This window comes from Oncorhynchus keta, chromosome 3 (assembly GCF_023373465.1).
Source record: "Oncorhynchus keta strain PuntledgeMale-10-30-2019 chromosome 3, Oket_V2, whole genome shotgun sequence".
Lineage (NCBI taxonomy): Eukaryota > Metazoa > Chordata > Actinopteri > Salmoniformes > Salmonidae > Oncorhynchus > Oncorhynchus keta.
In genome coordinates, this window is record NC_068423.1 from 14849567 (window position 1) to 14862276 (window position 12710).

At 43.5% G+C, this 12710-nt stretch overlaps 1 protein-coding gene across 4 annotated transcripts in view; it reads right to left on the reverse strand.

Annotated features, from left to right (window-relative positions):
• The window catches only part of LOC118367472 (vesicle transport through interaction with t-SNAREs homolog 1A-like), a 205748-nt gene that overhangs the window by 62882 nt on the left and 130156 nt on the right, over positions 1 to 12710 (reverse strand). The gene's annotated exons all lie outside the window — the stretch shown is intronic.

Sequence of the window (12710 nt, forward strand, 5' to 3'; positions counted from 1 at the left end):
CTGATAAGTACCAGGCACACAGCAAACATATATTCTATTTGTCTATTCATTTGACTGAAAGCTCTACAAGTAAATGCAGTAAATCTGAACCATCAAACACACAACGCCTTATTCCCATTAAGAGGGCACTACAACATTGAAAGATGGAGAGTAGTGGTGATCCCATGCATTATTAAATTCCACAGCAAAGGGCAGAATATTTGAAGATCTTAAACGTTCACTGAGAATCTGGTGTGTACGAAGAGTAAAAATGAGGAAAGTGACGGGGCTGAAGAACATATCTGAGCTCCTGTACCAACTCATTCTGTAGGTCAAGTATTAATCCCCTTTTTCAGTCACAACAACCCAATGTGTCCGCTGACAGTAAGAAGGGTAGATGAGAGACTGATAGAGCGAAAGGAAGGTAGGAATTTTGCTACAGCACATCCATCCTGGAAACCACTGACAGGCTAAAACAGCCCAGGACAGAACAGCTTGGCACGTCTCGGCATGGCATGCTGCCCAAGCCATCATATTCAAGTGGGCTAGAGTCTGTACGGTGCTAAAACATGGTGACAAACCAGGCCTCTCTCTTCTTCCACATGCATACCAGTGTCCAGGAATGCAGAAGTATCCTGCATTCTCTGAGGCAGGAGCGCAGAGCCCAGACGTACACGCACTCACAATGGCATGCTGGGAGGGACGACAGCCAGGGGAGGAACAGTGTGATAGGTTCTAATTGCTTCAAAATGTCCAGAAGAAGGCCCCTATTATCTATTTAAATCTGTTGATAATGGGAGGCTGGAAGACAGGAGGAAGGGAGGAGGGGGACGGCGACCCAGGCAGAGGGAGAGGAGCTACTCCGTGCCGCCGTCGCCTCATTATTTTCGTCCTGACGGACACCCGCGCTCAACCCCTGGATGAATGGGCCGTGCTGAATAAGTTATCACGAGCTACACAAAGGAAGAATGGGCTCCACAAACAACACTGCACCACGAGAAGCGTGCGTCTCTCTCCTTCTCACTCTCTCTTTCTCCTGATGAAAGAGCCCCAGCCACATTCTGTGGACTCACCTGTAATTTTAGCAAACACAGTAGGTGAAAAAAAAAAAAGTCGGAACGAAAAGGAAAAAGAGAAATGAAAGACAGGAAGTGCAGGCATCGGTGTCTGCACAGATATCCACAGAACATTCCCTCCTTTACGGTTCATCTGTTTTGTCTTTTGCAAACTAGCTCTTCTTTCATTTCTCCAGAATGCAGGGACCTCCTTTGGACACTATTCTAAGACGGTTGAAGAGTGCGTTGTTTTGTACTTTGTAAGACGAGGCTTCGAATAACATCACTGCATCAGTCTGTTTTTATGTTTATTTTGTCTTCTTTTCGTTGTTTTGGCTGTTTTGTGTTTTGTCTGGGTCTGGAGAAGCATATGGAGTCACCTTCATGCTTTGTTCTTCTACAGTGAGGGGAATCAAGGCTTTCCCCAATGGCTACTCTCAAGAGTTAGGTAATCAAACCAGCATTCAGACCAGTTCCACCTAACTGTCACCACTACACGTCAACTGCCACCAAGCTCCCCTTGCCATCACTCAAAAGTAGAGGCAAAACTTTTGGATGGGAGACTGGTGTCTCTCTTGTCTGACGGGGGAATCAGAGGGTGCCGCAGCCCGACAGGTGCTCAACGGCTGATCAAACGAGGCAGATACCCTTGGAGTGACACCTGGAGCCACTTCAATGGGGGAACGCCAGAACGGCCTGGGGAGGGGGGGTGGGGTACTTCAACCGGGATGCAAACAGAAAGGTCGAATAAGCAGTCACCTCAATGTCGTACGGGGTTGACCTCACGGTGTTGGGACAGGTATGAGAGTAAAAATCCCCGTTCCAGAGTAGAAAACTAGTTGATTGATTGGCAGCTATGGCAGTATCCTCCACTGGTTTAAGTGACATGTTGACAGTATTCTATTTATCGTCTTTAAAATGTTACATTGCCATCTGGAATTGAAATCGGTTCGAAGTATTGCAATAAGGCTGCAAACTACAGCAACTTCCAGGTAACTTCCAAGACCATCCAAAAGTAGGATACGGTTGATAGAATACTATCCCATAATAGCACTGTAGTAAGTGAAATATCCTAACAAAACATTGAAAAAAAACAAGCAGTATCTGAATCCACCATTAAAGCCTATAGGCATTGCAAATATACAGGCAACTGCCAAAATAAAGGAAACAGCAAACTAAAGTTTCTTAATAGGACGTTGGGACACCAGCTTCAATGCACCTTCCCATAGATTTATACAAGTGATTGGAACTCTATTGAAGGGATGAGATACCATTCTCCCAGAAGAAATTCCATCATTTAGAGGGTTGTTGGTAGAAAACACTGTCTCAGGCAACGCTCCAGAATCTCCCAAGTGTTCAACTGGGTTGAGATCTGGTGACTGAGACAGCCGTGGCATATGGTTTACATCATATCCATGCTCATCAAAACATTCAGTGACCACGTGCGCCCTGTAGATAGGGGCATTGTCATCTTTGCATAGCCATGGTAGCCAGAATAATGGCCTGCCATAAATTTCTGTACATTTACCCTAAGCATGATGGGATGACTACATGGAACTCTATTCCACATCAAATAACTCATGCAAGCAGTAAAATTAGATTTAAAAACAACACCTTCCGGAACAGCGGCGACTGTGAAGCAGCACAAACATGGGCACAGACACATGCATTCACCACACACACACACGCACATGTACACATGGATTTTGTACTGTATATATGTGATAGTGGTAGAGTAGGGGCCCGAGGGCAAACAGTCTGAATGTATTGTAATGTTTTTAAAATTGTATAAAACGGCCTTCATTTTGCTGGTCCCCATTAGCTTCCTTGGCAGCAGCTACTGGGGATACATAATAAATACAAATGTTAATTGCTTACTTAACTCCGAAACAACACCTGTGTGGAATCACCTGCTCTTTACTTTGCATCCCTCATTTCCTCAAGTGTTTCCATTATGTCGGCAGTTACCTGTCATTGTGCTTCAGATAACGATGGAGAGAAGAGAAGGCCAGGGCTACTCAGTTAACAGTCTCTTCCCTCAATAAACAAATGCACTGGTTATAGAAAACAGCAGGCCATCTTTGCCCTTGTCAACAACCCCATTCTCTGCAGCCTGGGCTTGTCTGTGTCTCTCTCCTTTCTCCAAAAGCGCCCCATCAGCACTCTAACAGGAGTGGTGGAGGAAGAGCGAATAAGAGCAAGAAAGCCTGAATGTTCAGTCTTTCTCGACATAGACTGAATGTACAGTAAAATAATAAAATATAGTGGCCTTCAGCAGCGTTTCCCCTATATTTATTTAGCAGTGGCGGCCACTCCCAAAAATACGTTTTCGGGAAGGTCAAACCTTTTCAGTGTAAACTTAAATGACTAAAACCAGATATAAAGTATGTTTAAAACATAACGGAGCTATATTTTCATTTAAATAAGATGATCTTTGAGAACTAACAATCATCAAAATAAAAAACTAGACCGTCAGGGAGAACACTTTTTTAAATGTTTGAGTCACTCAGAGAGCATGAGCTATGACAAAATCTGTGGAATTGCAGGGAATCATCTTTAAGACAAATGTTTTTTGCTTGTTCCAAGATGGGAGTTCCTCGCAGTCTGCCATTGCTTCCATAGCTACACAATCAACGTATTTATGTGGATTGGTGATGAAGCCTGTCTAATTTAAATAAAGATCCCCAAACCACAAAGGCCTGCTCATAAAGCCTTTCAGCATTGTACACATGGCACTAAGCTCCAACGCACTGTCCCTACAGTACGGCTGTATGCCCTACTGAACGCTCATGTACAACAAACACACTAACAAAAGCCAGCTGCCTTCGCCAGAGATGGGCAAAAGACGCAGCCAGCTACAACGCATTCGTTTGCCAGAGAAATAGTAGAGGAAAACATGAGAAGTTCACAGAGGGAGCAGATAGGGCGACCCAGAGGGAGGGATAGCAAACGCCAAAGTGTTATCAGCCAGGCTGAATAAATTGCGAGACGAGAGGTAACGGAGTACTAATGTAGTACATGGAATTATCCGCTGCAACAAAGAGAAACAGATCAAAGAGAGGCATCCGTTGGGATCGGTCCACTACTCTTGGGATAGGCAATGAGAGCAAGGCTATGGCTATTCCAGACTCTCTGGTTCGCATAAATGACTTCAAATGAAGAAAAACAGGGACCTTTTATCAAACACGTTGCTTCAAAACATCTAAACATGACCAGACCTAGACTTTGGTTGATTTTTGACCAAAGGTCACCATGTGGATGAGACTTTCGAATGGGCAGGCTCCTGAAAGAATGGTGGCTAAAACAAAGCTCAAGTGATTCGGATAGTGAGAGTTGTAAGAGGTGAACATCACACCATACGAAGCAGAGTGGACAGGTGAGGTTCAATGGCAGACCCCACTCTTCATTCCTAGAGCCTGTGTGTGGTGGCTCAGAACCATAAATTGTAGCTTTGGGAAGACCAAGCTCTCAGAGATACTAGTGGAGTCTTCCTCTGGTAGCTTTTATGGCACATAGGTGGGTGAAAACTCAATAGCAGGTTTGACCTTCGCACAGCAGAAAATGAAATAGACTGAGTGAGAGTACAAGCAAGTGTGTGGGATTTTAATGTGTGTGTGTGTGTGTGTGTGTGTGTGTGTGTGTGTGTGTGTGTGTGTGTGTGTGTGTGTGTGTGTGTGTGTGTGTATATGAGTACGTGTGAGTGGGAGAAGCTGCCTTGCCCCCTCTGCCACTGCTCCACCCAAGCCGCTCTCGAACTCCCCTGACTACTGCATCCTAACAAGGCTTTTCCTCCGCTCCTCCTCGAAAAAAGCAAACCAAATAAATAAAAGGACAGGGGGGAAAAAAGGACTGAAATGGAGGAACGAGGAGAGAAAAAACACTGACAAATATAATTTGTTCCATCATTCAGCTTTAATTAAAAATAATATGGAATCTTTTTGTTCGACTTCACAACAAGACTTCAATAGGGCCCCCAAGACTCCCTACCACTTGCCTCCCAACACAGCCCACTGGTGGAGCTGAATTCCATTAATTACATGACCCACATATCACATACTTAATATTCCAGTGCTGGGAAAAAGAAACTCTGCCAATACCGATGGAAAGGGCCTAAACTTGGAGGTGTTCAGGACTTCAGAGCCCTCCCTACTCCCAACGCTTTTCTGGGGCGGCGCCCTTTGGATCTCCTTCTCTCCTGACATTGTTTGCGAATGTCGCCTTAATGGGACTGGCAAATGTACGAACGAATGCAGCCACACTCTTTTCCAGTGAATCAAAAGGAAGTGAATAGCAGCTTTCCTGAAGGGAGAAGGTGTGCCGATGAGAATAATAAGTCAGGTTTCTTTAACCATCAATATGTAATAAAACAAATTGTTCAAACATACATTGTATAAATTCATGGGATATAGTGAATGGTCATATGCACATAAGGTTACCAATGTCAGGATGCATGTTAGCTAGTGATGCACCGACATGATATTTTTGGCCGTTACCAATATCCAATATTTTCCTTGCCAAAAAACCTGATACCTATACCGATATTAAAAACTTTTGCAGCCTTTTAAGCATTCTAGTGCAGTTAAATAGTTAACACACACACACGGACGCAGCAGTCTAAGGTACTGCATCTCAGTGCAAGAGGTGTCACTACAGTCTCTGGTTTGAATCCAGGCTGTATCACATCTGGCCATGATTGGGAGTCCCATAGGCTGGTGCAAAATTTGCCCAGCGTCATCCGGGCTGTCATTGTAAATAAGAATTTGTTCTTAACGGTCTTGCCTAGTTAAATAAATGTTACACACACACGCACAAAAAAGTTATTTTGTTGGCATTTACGTATGTCCCCATAACCAGTATAATATCATCAAAAGCTATTTCTTTCACTTACTTGCTGTGCTGTTTCGTTGTTCATTTGTTCAGTCGTTTCATTGTCAACCAGGATTTCTATGGAACGCCGTTTGGATCTTTGCGTGTCAAGAAAAATACACGTCAAATAACACTATTTGATGTGTCAAATAACACAACAATCTGTTTCAGTAGCTATAGTTAGCTAGCTAACTATATAGCTAGGTGTAATCTAAAATAACCCTAATTTATAAGACAGTTCTTATTCGATTAATGATGGTCGGACACATCTATGTGAAGCTAGCCACAATAAAGATTTGTCCCAATAGTGGACTTTGCAGCTTTTTATTCATTTGCATCACTGTCAATGGCATATTTTAATTTTGAAGGAAAAACACAAATTCCACTATTGTGCCTAATCCTTATTGTGGCTAGCTTCACAACACATAACCCGGTCCGGTTGAGCCTCACTAACCAGATGAAGCTAGCTGGCTGCTGATAGCTTTGGGTAACAGGGTTAAGTAGCCAGCTAGCTATTTATTTTCATGAACTGAAGTTCAATTTCAATAGGCGAACAACAAGTGGCTACCTAGCTAATACTTACTCACAACGATCCCTAAATCATTGCTAAGAATAATGAAAATGACTGCAGTTTCTGCTGGTTATTGTTTTCAAGCTGGTTGTATTGGTGCTAGCTAGGTACAAAGCTAAAGCTAGCTACCCCAGAAGTTCAAATGTGTTATTGTAAACACATTGTTTGCGTCCGGTGTTTGCTTGTTTGCATACTTTTTTTGTACAGCTTTGACAGTGCTACTGTATCCTTTTTGACACTCTAAAAGACCCAAACGGTGTTCCATAGTATATATGTTCGAGAAGCTAATAGCAGTGATGCACTTGGAAGTGTGTACCGGTGCTCCATCAGTCGGTGAAAGCCAACATCACCCACAACAGAGACCGGATGATTGTCAAGGGCAATGAATTCCATTATCTTGACTTTAATGGATTTCACCTTTGAGTTGTCTCGCTGAAATGTTCTTACTCTTTCTAATGACTGCTCGACTTGTTGACTGCTTGATCCACACAGCAGACATTGTGGGCTAGGTTAAGAATGCCGTGTTGCACGTGTAAAGCAAAATTGTACGTGCCGTTATTACGTCATGTACCTACGTTATATAGGTATGCACGGTAGCTTTGACATTGGTTTTTAACATAGGCATTAAACTAGACATCGGGCCGATACTGATGTTGGCATTTTTAGCTAATTTCGGCCAATTCCGATATGTTCACCGATATATCGTGCATCCCTAATGTTAGCCTTAGTAAAGTGGTTAGCAAAATGCAGCACTGGCAGAACAGTTTGCAGTTTATAAACCCTGGCTCAAGTGAGCTAGTGCAGGTTGAGGGGTACCAGCATACACTGAGTGGACAAAACATTAGGAACATTCTCTTTCCATGACAGATGACCAGGTGAATGCTATGATCCCTTATTGATGTCACTTGTTAAATCCACTTCAATTAGTGTAGATTAAGTGGATGAAACAGGTTAAAGAAGGACTTTTAAGCCTGGAGACAATTGAGACATGGATTGTGTATGTGTTGCATTCAGAGGGTGAATGGCCAAGACAAAATATTTAAGTGTCTTTGAACAGGATATGGTAGTCGGTGCCAGGTGCACCAGTTTGAGTGTATCAAGAACTGCAATGTTGCTGCTCAATAGTTTCCCATGTGTATCAAAAATGGTCCACCACCCAAAAGACATCCAGCCAACTTGACAACTGCCGGAAGCATTGGAGTCAAAATGGGCATCCCTGTGGAACGCTTTTGACGTCTTGTGGAGTCCATGCCCCGAGGAATTGAGGCTGTTCTGAGGGCAAAAGGTGTGTGTTTGTGGGGGGGAGGGGCTGCAACTCAATATTAGGAAAGTGTTTCGACAGTTTGGTATATTCAGTGTAGTATAGAATACAGCAAGCAACGCGTTTGGCCAAGGTGGAGCAAGTTAGCGAAAGGCATGCTGCATTTGCACACCGTCAGTCATTGGTTTGTTCTGTGGAGCTGAAGGGAGTTAGCATGCTGGGACTAGAGTCCTAGGACCAGGCAAAGGGGCTGATCTCTTAATCAATGTCCAGAGCGACCAGAGCCCTCCTCTGAAGTCTGTGGCCCTTGCCTGCCTGCCTGCTGCTGCTGTCAGCCCTGCCTCCACCATGAATATGGAGTCCTTCTGCGGTCGGGGCATGCTTATGTTTTCTGTCTGATATCTCGGCCCCATTCCCATTTCAAAGGGAGGTCTACCCAGGGTTTGACTTTTTGATCTGACTGGCGACTGACTCGACCACCTGCATGCACGATCAGCCGCGAGTGAAAAGACCAACCCCCTCCTACCCACACCCCACCCCCTTGGCCTCACACTGCCCCCCACCCACCCCCACCTTCCAGGAACCCTCCAGAACCCCAGTGGTCATAACTGGGTCATAACTGGGTCTGGAGCTGCATCTTAACTCTCCGGATGCTCTGCTCTGCTGTGTGCAGTGGCTGGGAGGAGATGCTGGGCATGATTGCAGTAGCAGCAGGAGTCGCCTCCATTCCCGCCACAGAAAGTCCACCTCTGTTGGGCAAAGTCATGGGAGCCATTTTGTGTCCATAGTGTGAGGGCTGTAATGTCAGGGCTGTAATGTCAGGGCACCATGGTACTGAGGTAACTGAGGAGAGAGCTGGAGCCTGTGGCTCCTCTAATCAGGCATTGCTTCCCCCACGAGCCCACCTTACACCCCTCACAGGACAGTGGTACCACCAATAAAGACTTCAAATCACACAGAGACACCACTTCCTACTGCACGTCCTACTGTCAGCATTACTGACAGTAAGCTTGCACATTATGTCAGCTACATTAGCATGGTTTCCATTGGACAACATATAATTGAGATAAGAGGAAATTGCACACTGCCTATTAATGAATTGATGTGATGCAGCAGGTTGAGAAAATAATGAATTGATATTATTGATTGATATGGGTTGATGACTCAATCACGTATTTACTATTACTGAACACCTCTTAATGCAACATTTGCAGATCCCCTTACAGCTCGTCATTGGAAAGAACAGCAGCACATTATCACAAGTGGCCGTTAATAAAGGGAAATGTTATAATTGTGCATTATCAATTTCATACCGCTTCACTCCCGATGAGTATCAATTGAGATGATTACTTTTGAATAATATTATGATTTCCTTTAACAGGCATTAGCATGAAGAGTTAATGAGATCACCATGACCATGACAATACAATTAAAACCCTCAGGACTTCAGATGATTAGATGAATAATTTAATAGTGTGAAGAGGAAGAAGCCCTCCACCGGCCGACACTAGGCTAAGTAATAGAGGGCCTACGGCATGGCAGGCCATGTAATGCTGTAGAGGAGTAGCGTCGGACAGTGTTGATTCAACTCCAGTCTTGGGGACCTACTAAAGCAGCAGGGTTTCAGGCACTGATCGACTAATGAGTGGCTCCCCTCTCCTCAGAGTCAACAAAGAAAAAAACAGAAGGCGAAGTGACAAGACCAATGGCGTCTTAATTCCAGTGTTATTGTTCCTCCTCCTTTTTCTCACCTTACAAAAGCTCCAACCACTTGCAGTCTTGACAGAACTATGTTAGATACCTATTGCATTCAGAGTATTAAATATTCAATACAAGGGTCGGTCGGTCACCCTCTAACAGTTCAGGTGAAGAGAATTGCTGTACTGGAAAAAATGAAAAAAGTTGAAAAGGGGAGTAGCAAATGAGTACCATAAGGCAATTTATTAAGCACAACTGAAGTTGCAGAGTGTAGTGGTAGAGGTTCACCTACTGGCCTCATTTACATAACACTAGAACTCTTTCACAGACTCCTGGTAAGCTTAGAACACAAAAAGTAGCCTAAACAGAAAGTCACCAACCCCCCAAAACAGCACAACAATTTCCATGATAGCGAATAAAAGGTATCAAATGTGTGAAATCTAATGAAACGACAGAGGAAATATCAAAACTACGCCACGAGGTACCTTTGTTTGTCCCATTTTCTGGTTATAAATGACTTCTAGAGATGAAAATAGTCAACAAAATCGTACAACCAAACACTATTTTATTCAAACGCATAAAAAAAAAAAAAAAAAAAAAAAAAAGCTTAAAAAATGTGTGGTATTTGCTAAAAGACAAACGCGAAGCCCCATGAAGCAGAAAGCAAGGCATCGGTTGGGAAGAGGCTAGAGGCCACCGCGCTTTAGAATGGCCCTCATAAATCCTGATTTGAGTCGGGACTAACCAGAGAAACCTGAGGCGCGGCGTGCCTGAGCCACACTAGGCAGGCGCTACCGCTCTTAAATTCTACGTTTGATTAAGTCTTCCCATTAGGTGACAGCTGAACTTTAATATGAATATGATAATATTGAAATAAGTGTGTGTTATTTACTTTAGCGCTCGGGTGGTGGCGGCAGGGGGATGAGGGAAGGCGGGAGAGGACAAGGGAGGGGGAGCTGGATGATGAATGATTTCTGGACAGCTCTGGGTGACACAAGGCGAGCCTAGGCCTCCTCTAATCAGACTTGACAAAATGGAGACATATGCAGAAATATTGGTTACAGTCGGCATCACAGCCCTGCCTGGGCTCCTGCTGCCACGCTGCCCCGCCTGCCCCTGATTGTCTACAGGCACTGAAGCATCTATTTCAATTGGCACTTCCTTCCTAGCCCCAGGATTTTACATTTAGCTGGTGTCATTTACATATTACTCTTAATCAAAAACCATACTGGGCAATAAAAAAAAGAAACAAAACCGTGGCGTCACGGTTCAGCGGTAGGCACAGAGGCACTTTATGAAATGGTGATGTGACAAGACATTAATCTGTGTGTGTACGAGTGAGTGGGAGAGAGAGAGAGAGAAAGGAGAGTGAGAGAAGGAAAGAAGGAAATAAGGAAAGAAAGAAGGAAAGAAAGAAAGAAAGAAAGAAAGAAAGAAAGAAAGAAAGAAAGAAAGAAAGAAAGAAAGAAAGAAGGAGAGAGAGACAGAGAGAGAGAGAGAGATGTCTGAGTGGTGGTGTGTTTGTGAAAATTGCCGGAAAATTTTTAAAATTGGAGTGTACAGCTTGTGTTTTTCTTGTTAGTCTAAACACATCAAGTACTGGCTGTTGGACAGCTTTCATCTTATTCTGCATTATATTGATGTACTAAAGCAACGTTTACAACAGAAAACAGTACTCCGCATTACAATCAGTGGTGGTCAGTGCTGTTTAAGATTAGGGAGGCCGATAATTGTTTCAATTAGCATGGCCTTACTTCTATTACAGCATAATGGATGACTGTCATTCATATTCCATTCAACCAGTTCAATGTAACAGCAATAGGTTTAGGCTACTACATGACACTCACATTTTCCCTATACCCATCATGAGGTTGCTACAACCTAGCCTATGAATGAAAGTTTACAACGTAGGTGCACACAGGTCGAGAGACAAATTTGAGTAATCAAGGTGACAGACACATTCAATACCGCCTTGCACACTCGTTTGCATCTAGTTGATCTAGGGTATAATCATTAGTCCAAAGAGTTGCAACGTTTCTACTGGAGAAATTCAAGTAGGTTTATCCCCGTTTCGTTTGCTCCTATTTAAGAAACGTTTCTAGAATCGGCGGAATGAATACACTGCTGATCTCCCGCACACGCAGTTCACTTTCATAGTAGCTACATTCAAACAGCATCATACATTTGCTTGTTGTATACAGTAATTTCTTCTCACATCTACGCGCTCTCCTTCTCTCACCTTCTCCCTTCGCTTGTGGACTTCAGTGTGCAACACAATAGCTGTCTGTGACGAGGCAAAGAAAACCTTCCCAAGCCAAACCTTCATACCACAACCACTACACAAGGCCTACATCGTTGTCACCATATTAGCTATAGTCATAGTCAACATAATTACTAGAACTAACGTGTTAGTAAACCAGCTACAAATCACACAACAGCAAGCAGTTTAGCAGTTACACCGGCTGGCACTGATGGAAATACATTTATAGAACCGAAAGCTTACCTGGAAGAGTGACTTGGAAGAGTTCCACTTTTGGATACCCTAAGCTAGCTAGCTAACATAAAGAGCATTCCTTCATGTTTGAACATATTTTTTTGTAGGCTAAATTAGCTAGCTGCATTAGATAGCTAAGTGAGTGAAAGCGAAAAGAAATACAACAAAATCTCTCTCTCTCTCTGCTGTCCAACTATTGTGTTTCGAGTCAACTACTCATCACATTTTATGCAGTGCAGTGCTAGGTAACTGTATCTTATGCTTTCAGTACTAGATTCAATTTCTGACAACATGTCAGTTCATGCTGCAGGACCTCTGATAGGTTGGGGGATTTCTTCTGGAAGTCGTGAAAATCTATGGAAGGGGATGAGAACCATGAGACTTCTAGGTTTTGTGTTGACGTAAATGTACCCCGAGGATGGGAAATAGCTGTCCTCCAGCTACACCATGGTGCTGCCACAGAGTGCTGTTGAGGCTACTGTAGACCTTCCTTGCAAAACATGTCTTTTTTTATTTTTCACTGAGTAGGACGGTCCTCCCCTTCCCCCACTGATTACAACGTATGGGGCATAATGCATGCTCAAAAGACAACGGTCTCAAAACACAATATTATCCCAATCACAAAGGATTATGAAGAACAGCACAACAGCACAATATGGGATAAATAAGATGTTGTGGGTTTGAGTGTGCATGAGTGACAGGGTTTATGTATGTGCTCATAACACATGTATTTACCATCTGTGTATACTGTATGACTGCCGTTCTAGGCCTTTCTACAGTGTATTT